This window comes from Corvus hawaiiensis, chromosome 31 (genome assembly GCF_020740725.1).
Source record: "Corvus hawaiiensis isolate bCorHaw1 chromosome 31, bCorHaw1.pri.cur, whole genome shotgun sequence".
Classification (NCBI taxonomy): domain Eukaryota; kingdom Metazoa; phylum Chordata; class Aves; order Passeriformes; family Corvidae; genus Corvus; species Corvus hawaiiensis.
Window position 1 is genome coordinate 1,037,533 of NC_063243.1, and position 17,759 is coordinate 1,055,291.

Here is a 17,759-nt window from a genome sequence, read left to right on the forward strand (position 1 = left end):
GGCTGCCCGCGGTCTCCTTCCCGCTGCTGCCTCGGCAGGAGCCGGTGCCGGAGCAGCGCTGGCTCGTCCCGGCTGCTGTGGGTAGGACAGAGGTGGCTGCCCCGTGGCCGGCAGTGTGCGGGAAAGTTCCCGTGGCCAGAGGTTTGTGTCCCCAGAGGAGCCGGAGGAGTCGTGTAAAAGTAACTTTATTCGTGGACAAAGGGAGAGGCCACGGGGCATTTCCCGTGGGGTCTGTCCAAGTGTTGGAGGACGCAGCCTCCTTTTTATGCCGATTTGCCCGGCCGCATCTCCGTGTCCCTTTCCGCAGTGGCTGAGGTCCTTGGAAGGTACAGACTTCCCGATCCGCCTGCTGCATGTGCCCCTTAATGTGCACCCCCACTTTGTATAACATCCGATATTCATGGCTCTGTGAAGTCTTTGTTCTTCTTCGGGAAGTTCAGGAATTTAGCAGGAGCTTGGCTGTTGCAGTGGGGATCCTGCAACACGCATATATCAAACCAGGAGTCCCGTGGAAAGGAAATATATATATACAGACAGATTCTTGCTAGATGTTTCAGAGAGATGTTTATTTCTCCAGCCGCATGGCCGGAGCTCTGCCCAGGAACTGTTCCAGTCACGGGACCAAGGGTCCTTCTGCCCGCGCAGGGAACACAAACCAACCAATGGGAACGAGGCTGAGCAGGGACAGGGAAGCCCCGTGTCTGTGCCCTCAGGGCCCCTCTCCCAGGGCTACACGGCAGGGGAGGGACCCCAACACCTCACCCGTTTTATTTTAATAAAAGGAGAATGAAAACAACTGGATAAACATAACAAGAACAGTTTCAAGACAAAACAAGCCACCCTCCTGAGTCTTTAAATGTCCAAACAGATTCTGTGGAACATCTTAGGGCTGACAGAAGGGAGACAGAACTCTGAGCATGCTTTGTGGGGAAACTGAGGCAGGAGAGGGTTTAACTTCTTCCCTCCCCCTTTTCATCCCCCACTCGGCATTGGAAAGGGATTTTTGGGGAAACAATTGGCAAAAGCATGGTTTTGTGAGGGAAACCATGGGTGAAAAAACGGATTGGGAATACACTGGGGGTAATAGGACATAGGGTAAAAGGGAAAGGTGGGATTAGGAAAGGGAAACTGTAGGGGGGGCTGACAATGGAGATACTGTCTAACATGACTACGATTTTTTGCATATATACTGCCTTTTACAGGAACACCATCAGGCCCAGTGACCTGCGATGCTTGTAACCCTTTTCTCCCTAGTACAATATTAAATTCCACCACCTCTCCATCTCCCAAGCTTGGGATGCATTTTTCAGGGTTATTCTTTTTAATAGCAGTTCTATGCACGAATATGTCTTGCTGGTTGTCACACCTTGTTATAAAACCATAATTTTGCTTAACATTATACCATTTTACTATCCCTAAGGTCTTAGTTGCTATGATCTTTTCCTTTTTCCGAGTGGCTGCTGTTTTCTGTCTCGCTGCGTCTTTGCTCTCTCTTTCGGTCGCTCCCGCGTTGGAATTGTCGGGGCTGCTCGTGCCTGCGCGCTCTTCCCGGGGTCGCGTTCGGGGCTGCGCGGGCCGGGCCGGGCCGTGCCGCTCAGTTCTCCGTGCGTCGCCTCCTCTGGTCGCAGCTTCGCTGCCGATGCCGGGCGCTGCACCCACGTCTCGGCCGGGCCCCCGAGCGACGATCCCCCCGCGCCCCGCTCCAGCGCGCGTCTCGGCTGGGCGCGGCTCCGTTCCACCGCCACCGCCTCCAGCCGCCGCCCGCGTGCCGCCCCTCTCGGCCGGGCGTTCACGGGGCTCGCTCCACCACGCGCTGCACGGGGCCATTCGGGCACCGCCGGGTCCCGCTGCTCCCGCCGCGCCTCGCTCCGCCACCGACACTGCGGCTCGCCTGGCTCCGCCCGCGCGCGGGAACTGCCTCGCTGCTGCTCGCAGGGCGCTCGGTGCACGTGGCCTGGGCCGCACGGTCCCTGCGCCACGCTTCCCTTCACCAGGACACAGCTGACATTGCTCAACAGTCTCGGTAACTAAATAATATTCACGAAAATATTCTTCCATCGGCATATATTTTGACTCCAGTATTAACTGTGTCCAAACGGTTTTCCAAAAGCCCTTGGTAATAATTAAATCCCAAGAAACATAGAAAAAGTTCTTAAACAACCATGCCAGGAAGTGTTTCAGTTCTTTTTGAGCTTGAATCAAGCTAAAATTTACAAATCGTTGTTCAAGAATCATTTTAAGTTTAAGATAAATGTCCATATGCGGCTCTGAGAGCCAAGAGTCTTCCCACGGTTCCTCCATAGTTTAGATATGGAATAGCAAAGCAAAACCAAGAAGAGGAATCCAAAGTTTCCAGGGTTTACTCACACAAATCAGTCGCTTAGGGATCGGGGATCGTTCTGCTCACAAATCTCCACCATTTGTTGCAGTGGGGATACTGCAACACGCATATATCAAACCAGGAGTCCCGTGGAAAGGAAATATATATGGACAGACAGATTCTTGCTAGCTGTTTCAGAGATGTTTATTTCTCCAGCCGCATGGCCGGGGCTCTGCCCAGGAACTGCTCCAGTCACGGGACCAAGGGTCCTTCTGCCCGCGCAGGGAACACAAACCAACCAATGGGAACGAGGCTGAGCAGGGGCAGGGAAGCCCCGTGTCTGTGCCCTCAGGGCCCATCTCCCAGGGCTACACGGCAGGGGAGGGACCCCAACACTTGGCTGAGCAGCAGTTCGTGTTAATTAGTAACATTTTCTAAAACTGATGGTTTTCTGTTTTCTTTCGTTACTTCCTTATCTCCAAGTTCCTTTCCCTATCTCCAATGGGATTCACACCATCTGTTTGTAAAGACTCGTTCATTTTTTTCCTTTTAATCCCCCCTTTTCTTATTTTTTCAGTACTTCTCTTTAGAATCTTTAAAAATGCCTTCATCTATTCTTCCTGGGCCTTCTTTGGTTTTGGGGTTATTCTCAGTGACCTCATTCTGTGTCCTTTTGTAGCCGTTTCTGGGTCAGGAGGCCTGGCTGCCACCTGCATGCCCTTGATCCCCTGCTGAATGAGCTGCACTCAGCAAGGTGTGGTGCATGGTAAAAAGATGAGAGTTGCTGCAGCACCTGAGAGGAGAAACAGCATTGGTTTAACCCATGGTCTGCCAGGGAACCATGAAAACGTGTCCCATTCCCATCCTTTCCACATTTGGACCGGTACATGAGCTGCTTTCTTATTTCCTTTGTTCTCTGTTTCACCACTTTGCCATCTCTTTGCCAAGAGCAGTTTGAGTCATTTAATTTTCCACAACCTGCTGGTCCTTCTGCTGGAAGAGAATCTGATGCCATCCCAGGGTGAAATGTGGCGTTGCTCATGGGAGTGGATTGGTGGGTGAGAAGGTCAGGAGCTGGAGCTGTGTGCTTGGTTATGATTTGGAGGACAGCTTGTAATCTAATGATGCATTGAAATGATCAGTGGGTTCTCTGGCACCTGGTATGAATTTGTTTGGGTTCCCAGGGGCTGCTCCATGGTGTTGTAGGATTTGTTCTGGTGGCCGTTCATCTTGTCCCCATTTTTGGGCGCTCCCAAAAAGGCCAGGGATGCATCACTTGGCCGCTTTTCTCTGATTAAATCATCACATCCTTGCATTCCCAAGTGATTTCGCTGACCTTGTGTCAGCAAAAGCAGCCCAGTGGTCAAACCCACCCTGTATAACACAGAGAGTGCCAGCAGATGTTGGAGTGGGGAGAGGGATGATTCCCCCCCCGCTTTTGTGAGTGAAGTTCTCCCAACATTCTCCGTTTGCTGTTTTCCTTTGCAGCTTCAGGGATTTCTGTTGCAGAGTCAGAGATGCTCAGTGTGGGCTCTGCCTTTAGCGATGCAAATTCCGTCAGTGCAGGGAGGCAGAGCTTGGGGTGAGGGGCAGAGGGAATCAGCCCAATTCCTGTGGCAGGCAAGGAGAGCCTGGGACATTGTGCACACTTCCCCCAGCAGAGTTAATTTGCATTTCTAAAGCTCCTCTGCTGGCTGCCTGGAAGGAAGCTTCTCTTGCAGGGCAGCCATCCCAGGAGGTGCATGTGCCCCTCCCCCCTCCGCTCCCTTTTTTTTTCCCCCTTTTTTAAAATGGTGTTTCATTAACTCTTTGAGTTAAAGGGTCACCTTTAAAGCTCTTCCAGTTTTGCAAAACGCAACCTAAATGTGAACCTCGAAAAACCCATTCTAAAATTCTGCCATCATTAACAGCCACGCACACACACACACACAAAAATCCAAACCAATAAAGATTTTTCTACTTCTTCCCCTATGACAAAAAATATATTCTCACACCCCTGGCCCAAACCCAGCTGACAGTGTCACAGTAGGATTATGAAAAAAACATTTTAATTGTGTAGTCTTGTCACTGAAACTGTGGGAAGAACAAAAACTCTCCAGTGAGCTTTTTAGTGTTAAGGGTCAAGGCATTACTTTATTCTGGCCAGGATGTGCAACAGAAATCATTTCATGCACACAGAGCCCGGGTGTGCAGAGAAAATCATTCCATGGCACACGAGTTGTACCAGATTTTTCCTCAACTTTATACAGTCTAAACCCATAGAAATCCGTCGGTTTAATGTTCATTGGTTCCAAGTTGGGTAGTTCTTAGTATTTGGTTTCCTATTGGCCCCGGATTGTTTGGCCTCTGATGTTAATTAGGTGCACACTCCTTGATTTCCTTCTCAGCCTTTTCCAGAGCAGGGGTCTCCAGCTGTGCCAGGGGCAGTGTCTGGGGTAGCTGTTCCTTGGTGTTTGCTGATGGGCGTTGATGTTTTGTTGATGGGCGTTATCTTTTGGGTATCTTTTGGGCTGTTCCCAGTCTGTTGAGATGTTAAGCTCATCTCTGTTGAGTGGTGTAACATCCCTTAACAAACACTTTCAAATTCCTTTCCCCAAGGCAGAGGCAAACCAAGCCTGAGTAGAGAAATAAAATTTTAAAGCAATTCTGAACTTGGTATATTTTCCATCAATCAAATCCCGCCCAGCCCAGAGTGTGAGTGTAACTGAGAGCCAGAGTGGAATTCTCCCGCTGTCTCGCGCAGCAGCTGTGGCGAGTGCAGGCACAGAAAGCTCTGAAGGTCGCCCGGTGCCAGCGAGGATTGGCCCCCAGTGCCTGGAGATGCCAGAGGAGGTGCCCAGCCAGACTATTTCAGCAGAGGATCTGTGGGCAGCCCCCGGGGCTTCCCCCGCTGTGGAGCCCTGGCTGCTGCTGCGGCCCCTTCTGTGCAGGGTCAGTGGCGGCCTCGCATGGTCCTCCTGCAGCCGGGGAGTGCAAATCCGCGGGGCTTCAGAGAGCTTGAGGCGAGGGTGAGGGGTCCCCCCGTGTTCAGCTGTGCTGGCGGCTGTTTCTGTGCTCGGGGACACTTGGAATGGGCCACGCCCTTGGCCACCAGTGGTGCTTCTTTGCGCTCCTCAGGCAGGACCCGATGTCCTGGTTGGATGTTGTGGGCAGCAAAGTGCCAAGGCAGGGTCTGTGCCAGCCGAGCTTCCTGTGGAAGAGATTTCACAAGAGACAGGATTGTGGCCACAGACTGCTTGAAACAGACATCCCTGATCTCCACCCCCCACTAGGTCGGGAACTCCCAGTTTGAGGAATTGAAAACCTCAATTCCAGGGGAGGTAATTGAATATCTGCCCTGGGTCTGGCTCTTCTTCTTGCCAAAGCCAATGGCAGCAGCCGTAGCCGTGGCATCTTGGTTTCTCTCAGCAGCTTCAGAAGGTGTTTCTTTAATTCCCCATTCATTCTTTCTACCCGACCTGAGCTCTGGGGTTGCCAGGGTGTTTGGAGGTGCCACTGTGTTCCTAAAGCAGCCAGAACGGCCTGAAGGATCTTTCCTGTAAAATGAGTTCCCCTGTCTGAGTCTATTTTCTGAGAGGGCCAGGACAGGAGGCTCAGTTAATCTGCTTTTGAAGCCTTGAAAATTGTGCTTTCCTTCTGGTGTCCATGATGGGGTTTCTTGGCTGGCAGGAGAGGAGTGTTGTAGGGAGAGATGCCTGGCTCCAGAAGCGCTGCCTTTAGCAGGGCCTCAGTAAGAGGCTGTAACCCCTTCCTTGCCTCCCTTGGAACAGGGTATTGCTTTTAGACACCACTTGTCCTGGATGCTTCAAAGGAATTTGGAGAGGCTCCATATCTAATTTTGCCTATTTCCCTGGGGCTGCCCACACTTCTGGGTTCCCCTCAGCAGAGGCCTTGGCAGACATTTGACACCAAGGTACAGCAGCATTAGCCTGTGTATCTCCTTTTACAATATGAATTTGCATTCCCACTTCAGCCACCAAATCCCTTCCCAGTAAATTACAATCACAATTAGGAACAAACTGAAATTGATGGGTTTCAAACCGATCTCCCACAGCTACTGATAGTGGTTGAATAAAACACCCCTGCTCCTCTTTCCCACTTATTGCCTGAATAATGAAAGAACTTCTTGACAATTTCCCCCCTTAGGTCTCAGATTCGGAGTGGATCGAGAGGTCCCTGTGTCCATCAGGAGCGGCCTCGTCTCGATGCAGAGGCGCCCTGAATGTTCTCAAGGGCTCTGGTGCGGTGGGTCCCTGGTGTGCTGGGAGCTCTGAGAGCCCTGACAATCCATGTCCATCAGGGGTGGACTTGCTGGTGCTGAGGGTGCTGCTGTCTGTGCTTGCAGTGTCCTTGTGGCCTGCAGCTGGAGCCCTGATTCCTTGGCAGGGGCTGTTTGGGTGGGCTCTGCCGTGCCGAGGAGGGCAATGCCTGTGCCAGGTGCTTGTGGCCGCCGCCGTCCCCTGGGTGCTGGGGCCCCCTTGGGCCCTGCGGTTCATCCCTGGGGGGCTGTAGAAACTCTGCCATGGCCTTTGCCTTCACCTTGGCCTTTTGCTCATCCCTTCTTGCATTCCCCTGCTGAGCCCTTCTGGCCAAGTGCTGCAGGGGCTTCTTGTGCCTCTCCTGCAGCCCCCTCAGTGCCTGTGGGTGCTCATCCTCTGACAGCTGCTGAGCTTTCTGCACAATCATTCGTTTCTCCAGTGACCCAAACAAGATCGATGAAAGAAAATCCTGATCCTTCCACATCCCTCAGCCTCCTGGGGGCCGGGGGCCAGTGCCGGCCCTGCCCGGGGGGTGTTGAGGTCAGGCAGTGCCCGGCGCTGAGCCCCGGCTGCCCCACAGCCCCGGCCCGGCCCCGCAGCTCCCCACAGGCCCCCAGCCCGTGCTGCCCTGTCCTGCTGCTCCCCACCACAGAGAAACCCCCTGAAATCCTGACCTCCTTGTTTTCCTGTCCTGGAAAGCAGGGATACAAAGGAGGTGGAGCTGGCCGTAAGGATAAGAGGGTTTTGGCCCCTTTTGAGGATAAGATTGTGGAAGGTGCTGGGAAACATAGCAATTCTCACTATTTTTCTCTTCCTGCTCTTTTCCATCTTCCTTTTCCTTTCTTCCCACATAGATTCCTCCTGCTGCTGTTTGCCTTAACCATATTCCTGCACACTCCCTTCAACCAATCCTTTCCCAGCACACCAACACCATCCATCCCCTGTTGCTGAGACCCCTTCTCGACTTCCCTTTTTACCCCTGCTGGGTGTCCATGTCCTTAATTAGCTCTGGGAGAATGTGCAAACTGCCTCAAGATTGTCCCCTTTTGTATAGGACACGATGTCCATGGTTGTGTTGAGGCTTTGTTGTTGTTCTGGAAGTTGAGGAATTGAGCAGGAGCTTGGCTGAGCAGCAGTGTGTGTCAGTCAGTACCATTTTGTGGAGCTGATGGTTTGTGGTGTCACTTGCTTGTGTCCAAGTCGGTGTGGCTGTGTCCGAGCAGATTGAGAGCATGTGTTTGTAGGGAGGCGTTGCTGTTGTTCCTTGGCTGGGGGTGCCCGGTTTTCGGGCCATCCCCCCTGGAGCAGGGTGTCCCCCCTTGGTGCAGGCGCGGCCCTCAGGCAGCGCTCAGCCAATCAGAAGGCGCGGCGCTGGTGAGTCAGCAGTTGCCAGGCAGAGCCGCAGCGCCCGGCGCTCCCCAGCTGGAGCCCCCGTGTGGCCCGGCCTTGGCGCCCCCCGCGAGGGGAATTTGGGGAGGTGGGAGGGGGGGAGCGCCAAGGCCGGGCCGGCCCGTGCTGTGCTGGCAGAAGTGGCTGCGGCGGGGGCCGAGTGCGGGCAGGAGCGGCCGAGAGCCCAGCGCTGCCACAGCCCGAGCTGCCGCAGCTGCATCCCTGCTGGTGCTGTGGGATGCGAGAGCTCTGGGGGGCAGAGCGAGCCAGGGGTGGGTGCTGGGCCTGGGGGGAGGAGGAGAAAGGCTGGAGGAGCACGGCTGGAGAGCAGAATGGTGAAAGGATGGACGTGGGAGCAGCAGGTGGGATTCTGCAGGAGAAGGAGTAGTGTGAGGAAGAGGAGTGTGAGGAAGAGTAGGGATACAGGAGGAGGAGGAACAGGAAGAGGAGGCACCGCAAGGTTCCAGCACTCGCTGTATCTGCAGCCTCCCCCCAGCCCCAGGAGCGTTGCCCCCCACTCCAGCAGGTGATCAGGGAGGGGGATCCACGATTTTCCTGGGGGTGAATCTTGGTGTTTCTGAGGTTTCTTGGGCTCCATGTTGGTGCTTTGGGGTTTTTTTGTGGGGTTTTTGTGGTTTTTTTGTGGGGGCTGAATGTTTATATTTTGGAGCGGGTTTTTTTCTGAATCTTGGTGTTTTTGAGGTTTTTACAGACACAAGATGTCTGGTGATAGACTCGGTCAGGAGGAACCCCCAGCCCATGGTGCTCACCCCTTATTTCTCCCCCCAATCCAGGATTTGTCATTCCCAAGGCGTGGCCGGATGGAGGAGGAGGAAAAGCCCCGGAGATGCCGCACGAGGAGGGGCTGCAAACGCAGCCCAGAGAGATCCAAGGAGGAAAGAGCCCCCCTGTGCCGGGAAGGCGGCCGGAGATCCAGGGGGAGCTCGGAGCTGGGGGAGAAGCCTCAGGGTGGGGAGAAGCCCCACAAGTGCTTGGAATGTGGGATGGGCTTCAGGTGGAGCTCCAGCCTGATCCGGCACCAGAGGATCCACACTGGGGAGAGGCCCTATGAGTGTGGGGAATGTGGGAAGGGCTTCTCCAGCATCTCCCACCTGATCCGGCACCAGGTGGTCCACACCGGGGAACGGCCCTATGAGTGCTTGGATTGTTGGAAGAGCTTCAGGCACAGCTCCACCCTGAGAGTACACCAGCTCACCCACACTGGGGAGAGGCCCTACGAGTGTTCTGAGTGTGGGAAGAGGTTTCTGACCAGCTCCCAGCTCCTCGAACATCAGCGCATTCACACGGATGAGAGGCCCTTCCGCTGCCCCGACTGCGGGAAGGGCTTCAAACGCAACTCCAACCTCATCAGCCACCAGCGCATCCACACCGGGGAGAGGCCCTACAAGTGTCCTGAATGTGGGAAGAGCTTCTCACAGAGCTCTAACTTGACCAAACACCAACGGAAGCACCGCTAAGGGAAGCCCTGCGAGTGCCCCGAGTGCGGGAAGAGCTTCGTGCGCTGCTCCAGCTCCATCCCCCGTGGGAGGATCGGCGCTGGATGATCCCCAGTGACCCCCGTGGGGCAGAGCCCTGGTGACCCCCGTTCCGGGTGATCCGTGCTGGGTGGGGGGAAGGTGTTGGAGAGATTTCTTTGCCTTCTCCTTGTGCTGCTGGGATTTGGTTGGGAATAAATTCCCTCCGTGTGCCCAGGCTGGGTCTGGTGTGCCATTGTACCTGTGCAAATATAAGATACAGGGTAAAAGTTAGCAAATATTGGCCACAAGCTTAAGGCACAGAATGTAACTTGGCAAGAAATGGGGAACAAAAGTTGCAGAAATGAGAAACAAACTTGCTGAGACCTGAGTGAGAAACTGCTGAAGCAGCCAACAAGAGACTGCGCCTGCCTAGGAAAGAAAGGTGCAAAGTGCAAAGCGAGGAAGACTGTGGCACCTGGGGAGGTGATGGGGGTCAGGAGGAATTTTTATTGCCTCCCCGAGTAGGAACCCATTTCCACTCCCCTTCATCCCCCAGGTCTCCTCCCTCAGCCTGATGCTGAGAGGCCCGGGAGTGCTCTGACTGCTGGGGGGCTTCTCTCAGGGCTGGAAGCGTGAAACTCCACCAGTCTATTTCCCTTTCCCTTTCTCTAATGCTCCTTAGTCTTTCCACTTCCTCCTTAAGCTCGGCCACCAGGGAAAGGAGTTCGTTCACTGCTCACACCTCAGGCAGACTCTTTGACAGTGTCCCCCGGTGCTACTGCCAGGCTCAAACACTCCTCACAGGAAGGGGGCTGGACAGACGCGTCCTTCTGGGAGGGTTCTGTTTGCCTGGGTACACTTTTACTGGCTGGAGCTTTTGATCGTGTGAGGACCATTGCTGAAAAAACCCAACCAACCAAATCTCAACACAAAAACAAACTCAAAACTCCACGGGCAGGAGAACACCCGCAGCCGTGCCCTCGGAGACTGCCACAGCTCCTGTTCCCCGCGCTCCCCAGAGCCCTTTTTGAATCCGAGCGCCGCTGGCCGGAGGAAACCCCGCCCTACTCGGGGGTGTCACCCCCTTTTCTCTGCTCACAGAGCTCCTGAGCCGCCGGCGGCCGCAGCCCCTCCCCGTGGCCTCGGGCCCGGCCGGGACCCCCCGCTCCATCCCCGCGCTGATTTTGGGGGGGTCGTGTGTCCCCCCAGCCCCGCTGTCACTCTGCCCCCACCTGGCTGCTTCCAGTGTTCCCAGTAAAGCTTCCCAGTTCGCCCCGGTCCCGTTTATTGGGGAGCAGTGGGGAGGGACCTGGGGGGCTGAGATTGGTGGGGGCAGAACCTGGGGATGGATTGGGAATGGGGACCCCCGTGTGTCCCCCCCCGTGTGTCCCCCCCATATCACACCACTCTGGGGGGGCTTTGGGAGGCAACTGAACCCCACCACGGCACCCAGCAAACCCCAAAAGGCTGCTGGTGGAGAGCTGCAGAGGAAGGAAGGCTGAGCAGGGAGCAGGACCTGGCTCCCCCAGCACGCTGCCCACCGAGATAGATCCACCTGCACGCGGCCCCAGGGTGGATTCTGACATAAAGCGGGAGGTCAGACCCCTCCCCTCAGCCCTCCCCTCATCCCAGCTCACCCCAAGCTTTGGCCTGAGCAGCTCGTGAGGGGCGAGAACTGGCCTCGGGCTCCCAACCCAGAGCAGACCCCAGCCCGTCTCCTTCTGGGGGCCGGGCTCTGCACCCCTGAGCTGCCCCAGCGCCCGGAGCTGCCCCCCCGCCCTCCACTGCAGCTTCACGCTGCTGACAGGATGTGGCCCCTCCGAGGTGTCACCGTATCTCAGGTGACATCGCAGCGGGAGCCCAGAGAGCGCCGGAGCCTCTGCTCCCCCTCCGGCACCCCGAGCTGTGCCCCCCGAGCTGTGCGGCCCAGAGGGGCCCGGCCCCAGGCTGAGGGGCTGCTCAGCACCCCCTGCCCACCACGGGGACAGTCGCAGCAGTTTATTTGGGGGGATTTTCCCCCAGCTCTGCCCCTCTAAGGGGTCTCCCCAAGATCCAGCAGACATTGGAGTCTCCCTCCCGCCTGCCCGGGTGGTTTGGGGGTGCTGGGGGTGCCAGCACTGGGCACGGGGCTCGTTTTATCGGGGCTCTGGGTGGCCCCGAGCTCGGCCCGGGCCTCCCAAACCCTGTCCGTGCCACAGCTGGGAGATTGTTCCCCCGCACGAGTCCCCCCACAGCTGTCGGGGCTGTCCCTGTGTCCCCATGGCCGCACTCACACGAGCAGCCCCAGCGCCACCGCGGCCTCTCCGAGCAGGAGATTCCCGGTCCAGCCGGCCCCGAGCGCCACGCGGTGCCACCGAGGACAGCCCGGAGCTGCAGGGGACAGAGGTGACCGGAGATCGCCCAGCCCCGCACCCAGCGGGCCGGAACTCTGCAGATTTGGGCTGTTTGTCCCCAAAAGCAGCTCCGAGCCCGGCAGCCCCCAGGGTTCAAACGTTGGTGGATTTTCCCAGCCGCAGGAATCCAATATTTTAGTCAGTGGCTGGACTTTGTGATCTTCGAGGTCTTTTCCAACCTCAACAGTTCTGATTCTCCCACTGGATTTTCTCCATAAGGAAACCGAAACTGGAGCCAGCAGGAAGAAGCACGAGGCACAAGGAGCGGTGGAAGGAAACAAAGCAGGAACCCCCACAAGCGCAGGGAAGATGGACCAGGAGCATCGAGACTCGGATCAGGGTGTCTGAAGGCACCAACAGCCCTTCAGCATCCCAGCTCTCCTTCGAACAGCGGAATTGGGGCAGATTTGGGGCTTTTGCTCCGAGCACGGACCCTTTGGAAGAACCAGCCCCTGGAAATCACGTTTGGTGTGGAGCTCAGTTTTCCCAGTTCAGCCTCTCCACGCAGGGATGAGGCTCAAAGGGCCGCGCTGGGCGATGCCAGGGCTTAAAAGTCTTCCTGCAAAGCCGAGCTTTGATCCCGGCAGGGCTGGGCCGAAGCGGCCGCACGGGGAGGAGGAGGAGGGAGGTGGGAGAGTAGCCGGTGTTTAACCCCGCGGCAGCGAGTGCGAACGTGAGCACACCCGGTTCCCAGGGCGGGGAATCCCGGGGGAGAATTCCCGAGGGAGGAATCATGGGGGAGGAATGCCGGGGGAGGAATCCCGAGGGAAGGGATCCTGGGGGAGGAATCCCGGGGGAAGGAATGCCGGGGGAGGAATCCCGAGGGAAGTATCCCACGGGGAGGAATCCCGGGGGAGGAATCCCGAGGGAAGTATCCCACGGGGAGGAATCCTGCGCGGGGGAATGCTGGGGGGCATTAATTGAGGAATTCATCCCGTTCAATTGAGCCGCAGTGAAGCGGTGCCCGGCGCACCAAGGAAACTCAAACACAAAAGCCCCGCCGGGATCCCAGCCCCGCACCCACCCCCCGCCAGTTCCTGTCCCCCACCAATCGGGGGGGTCCAGCGGACACGACCCCCAGTGCCTGCACCCTGCAGGGGTGGGGGGCTCCCCGCAGCCCCCGCTCGCCCCTCGGGCTAAGACCGTGTAGCCCTCCTCGCCCTCCATGGCTCGGCGGAGCCGGGGGCACAGGCTGGGGACGCGGGGTGGGGACGCGGGGTGGGGACACACAGGAGGGGACACGAAGCCACAGCACCTCTGAGCGCTGGCCCGGGGTGGGGGGTGAGTGGCAGCGGGACCGGAGCTTCCTGCCCCCACCGCAGCCCTGACACCCCGGGGAGGGACACCGAGGGGCTGGGGGGTGGTGGGATTTTGTCTCCAGAGGAAGGAAAATCGGGATATGGGGCAGCTCCCCACAGGGGAAAGGAGAAGGAGCTGTGGCAGGAGCTACTGCAAGAGAAAAACCCCTCCTCACCCCGTAAAATGCTGAAAAGATCAGGAGGTTGGTCCTGATCTCTGAGAGGTGAGAATCAATAAAATGTCATTGAAGGAGAAATAAAACGTTGAGAGTTGATCAACGAAAAGCCAGAGGTATCCAAAAATAGACACAAATTGTTCTGTGGAGCTCCCAGCCCAGGCTTTCCCAGCCCTGGGTGTGGAGTGGCACCGGCTCAGCGGGAAGCCCTGGGACCTCATTTCTCCTACCCCCTAATTCAGAGCAATTTATTTGGCTAAGTAATTATTACTTAATCACTGTTTAATTATCCCTGAGCTGCTTTGCTCCTCTACTATGCACAGGCCAGCACAGGCTCAGGGGCTGCAGGGCTGCCCTGTCCTGCCAGGGCTCTGTGCATTGCTTTGATTTCCTCCAAAAAGGGAAAATGGCCCCAAACCCCTTGGGCAGAGTGCAGGAGGAGAGGAGATTTTTGGTAGAAAACTCCCAAAGTCGTTTTTCCCCAGCTTAGGAAGGACAACCCAAACCAAGCAGAGGTGGGACCCCCCAGCAGCGCCTCTCTGCCGCCCCAGCTGAAGCCCTCGCTGGCTGCTCCAGGCTGGATGGGCAGACTGGGAGCACTGGGAAGGGGCCCCGGCTCGGGCCGCAGCCCCCGGGGCAGCCCCACGGCCCCACGGCAGCTCCAAGGCTCCGCCAGCCGGGATGGAACGTGGGAGGGGGAGCAGGGCAAGGGCCGGGGCTGTCGGTGCCCAGGGGACACAAGGGACAGCGGGGGCACTGCACAAGCATTTCATGCAAAAGATAAAATCATAAGGAAGACAAAAGCAACAGCAACAGTGGCACCATAGCCCAGGGCCACACAGGAACATGTCCCATTGGAGTGGGGTGATGCTGGCCCGATGTCAGGTACCCACCACAGCCGCTCTCTCCCTGCCCTCCACAGCCGGACAGGGGACAGAAAATTTAACCAAGGGCTCATGAGCTGAGATGAGGACCGGGAGAGATCCCTCATCAAACACAGTTACAGGCAAAACAGGCTCGAAACTGGAGATATGAATTGAATTTATTGCTAACAAACTCCGAGCAGAAAAATGGGAAGTAAAAGAAGACCCTTAAAAACAACTTCCCTCCAGGCCTCCCTCCTCCCAGTTCTACCTCCTCGAGCGGGAATGTCCCAAAAACGGGGGACCCCCACAAGCTCCTCCCAACCCCCGGGGCTGGGCTGGCCCTGCCTGGATGCCGGGAGACACCAAAACCGCTCTGTCCCTGCCCTCTGCTACTGCACAGGGACAGGAAATACAAGGAAAGGCCCAGGAGCTGAGAGAAGGACCGAGAGAGATCCCGCCCCGAGCACCGGCACGGGCACAACAGACCCAGCCTGGGCACAGGGAGGGAATTTATTACCAACCAAATCCCAGCAGCACAAGGAGAAGGCAAAGAAATCTCTCCAACACCTTCCCTCCACCCAGCGGGGATCACCCGGAACGGGGGTCACCAGGGCTCTGCCCCACGGGGGTCACTGGGGATCATCCAACACCGATCCTCCCACGGGGGATGGAGCTGGAGCAGCGCACGAAGCTCTTCCCGCACTCGGGGCACTCGCAGGGCTTCCCTTAGCGGTGCCTCCGGTGGTGTTGAGCTGTGGTTGAAACCCTTCCCACACTCAGGGCAGCGGAAGGGCCTCTCCTCTGTGTGTATTGGCTGATGTAAGGGGACATGATCCCCCCAAGGGGCTCAGCTTTGGGGTCCTGAAAGATCCAAACATACACACACACACAAAAAAACTCTCCCAGGACACTAAAAGATATTTGGGTTCTGGAATCTGCCAGCTCCAAACACTCCCCAGTAAAAAAACCCTCTCAGGGACCCCCTGATAGATTCGGGACGAGCTCCCCCTCCCCAGCCACCTGCAGGATGCCGTGGGGGGACGCTCCCGGGGCCGGGAGTGCTGCGGACACAGCGGGCACTGGAACCTCCTGCTTCTCCTTCTATTGCTGTTCCTGCTCCTCCTCCTCCTGCTCCTCCTTTTCCTCTCTCCTCCACCTCCTGCTGTTCTCCTCCTTCCTCATCCCGCCTCCTCCCCAGTTCCTGCTTTCTGTATATTTAGAGTGGAGAACTTTGCTTGTTTCTAGAACTAGAACAGAGATCCCAGACGGAACAATCCTTGCTGGTTTTAGTCAGCAGCATCAGTGACTAAAGGCCGTGATTCCTTTGGTTTGGTCCTGTCCTCGTTCCTCCTCAGTGTTCAGGCTTGGCTATGGGCTGTCCTTGTGTGCTGGATTTTCTGGGCTCCTCTTGGATCATCCTTTGAGCAACAGGCTGTGCCCCGGGAGGATCCTTTGTGCTCCTTTGGGACAGAGGAGAACCTTCCAGGCGGTTCTTGCGCGAGCTGCTGCTGTGATGTCACGGGAACGCTGCCGCGTCCTCGCCGTGTTCCCGTTGCTGCGGGGCACGGAGCCCTCAGTGTCCAGAGCGGCTCTGGGCGCCCGCTGGTTGCCGGAGGATCTTCCTGCCCGAGGCATTCTCAGCAGCCAGCCCAGCCCCTGACGGGTGTCCTTCTGTGCTTGCAGGGGTACAGTCTGCGACGTGTGCAGCACGGCCAAAATGATCCAGCAAGCGGTTGCTGCAGTTTGCACTCTGTACTCTGTGGCTTATTCGGGCTATTTTTTAGCCCACTTGGCACGTAAGTCGAGGTTTTCCCTGGGTGCAGCATCGGTGCCTTCGGGCTTGCTGGGTGCTTTCCGTTCTCCCACTGGAACTGAGCTGCCTTTGTAACCAAATTGCCATTAAGACACCGTTGGTTTGGGAGAGCTCCTGCCAGCAGCTGCAGCTGAAAAAGGGGGTGTCTGCAGCCAGCGGGGCGTGCACAGCATTTGCAATGGAGCCGGGGGGGTTCTGTTCCCTCAAGCGCAGAGTCTGTGCCAGCGGAGCCTGCAACTCCCTCCGGTGGCTGCTCCAGCCAAGAGCTGACACAGCCCAGGATTCTGTGCTGTTCTCTTGCTTGCTGTGCAAAGGGACTGTGGCTCCTGGAGGGATGTTGTGGAAGCAAAATGCTCTCTCGGGGTTGCCTTGCTCCGTGGGAGTTCCCACCACGGGCAGGTTTTTCCTAACAGCATCTGGTTCGTGTTCCCTGTCCCGTTGCAGGGCACCTCACGCGTGGATCCCGAGCAGCTCCTCCTTCGGTGAGTGGGAAAGGAACCTTTGGTGGTCGGAATTGTGCAGAGAGTTGTGAGCTTGGCGTGTGGCAGTCGAGCGCCAGCCTGGGAGGCTGAAGGAAAGTTCCTGCCAGTGTCTTTGCAGCAGCAGCAGCAGCAGCAAAGGGATCCCTGGCACTTTTCTCCTTCTCTGCTGAAGAGCTTGTGAAGAGCTGCAGGTCTGGTTTTGCAGGCAGAAGATTGCTTGCTGGCTTTAGCCATGGTGGATTATGGAATGCCCAGCAATAAGTGGCAATGTCGACTTTAGCCCATTCCTAGTTTGAACAGCTCCGAATCCCATTCCTGCTTAGTGCAGCTGGATGTGTAGCTGAGGATAAATAAGGCAATAACTGAGAGAGAACTTCCCGTCTCTCACGTTACCATCTGTCCACAGGGCACAAAAGCAGCATCAGCTCCTCCTCTGGCTCCCTCTGCTTCCAAAGAGGAGGCCAAAGAGGAGGAAGACAGCAGTGAAATTCCGCTCTTCTGGGGGATGATGGTGAACTTCCCTCTGTCCCGGGAGATGAGGGCAATCATCCCACGGTTTGGGAATACAACAGTGAAGCTCCTGTGGTGTGGGGCGAGGATGGTGGACATCACCCGGTGTGGGACGAGGACAGCGAGGCTCCAGCAGCACAGGACAAGGAGGACAGACATCTCCCAGTGTGGGACGAGGACAGAGGATGTGGAGAATTGGCTACGTGACCGAGGACACGTAGACCCTTTGCAGCTTACAGAGCATGATTTAGCAGAATATCGCACTCATCTTGTATAATAGCTGAGCTACGTGAGAAAGGATGCATGGACTCTGCAGCTGACCAAGGCCTTATGCTGATACAGCGGGGACATGCTGGCCTTGGTGAGCAGTACAGTTAACAATAGACAGCTTATGGTCGGGGCATGGGAAAAAGAGGGACTTAGGCATGGGAAAGAGGAACTTGCTGACCACAAAGGTAGAACTAGAGGGAGGGGTCGGCGGCAGTGCCGTAAACCACTCAGCTTGCGCCTTTTGGAATATGCATAAGCCTCATTAGTCACACTACATCTGTAATCCACGACTGATCAATAAACGGAAGCTTGTTGATCACTCATATTGAGCGTCCGGGCTCTCCCTCCATCGCGACAGGGAGAGGGTCACATTTCTTTAGAAACTTATTGGAAGCCACTTTCTCTGCCTATACGTTAGTACCACATGATATTAAAAACATTATTAATTGCGTCCTTTCCCCTGCCGAATATATGTTATGGGAAAGGCATTGGAAAAGACATTTAA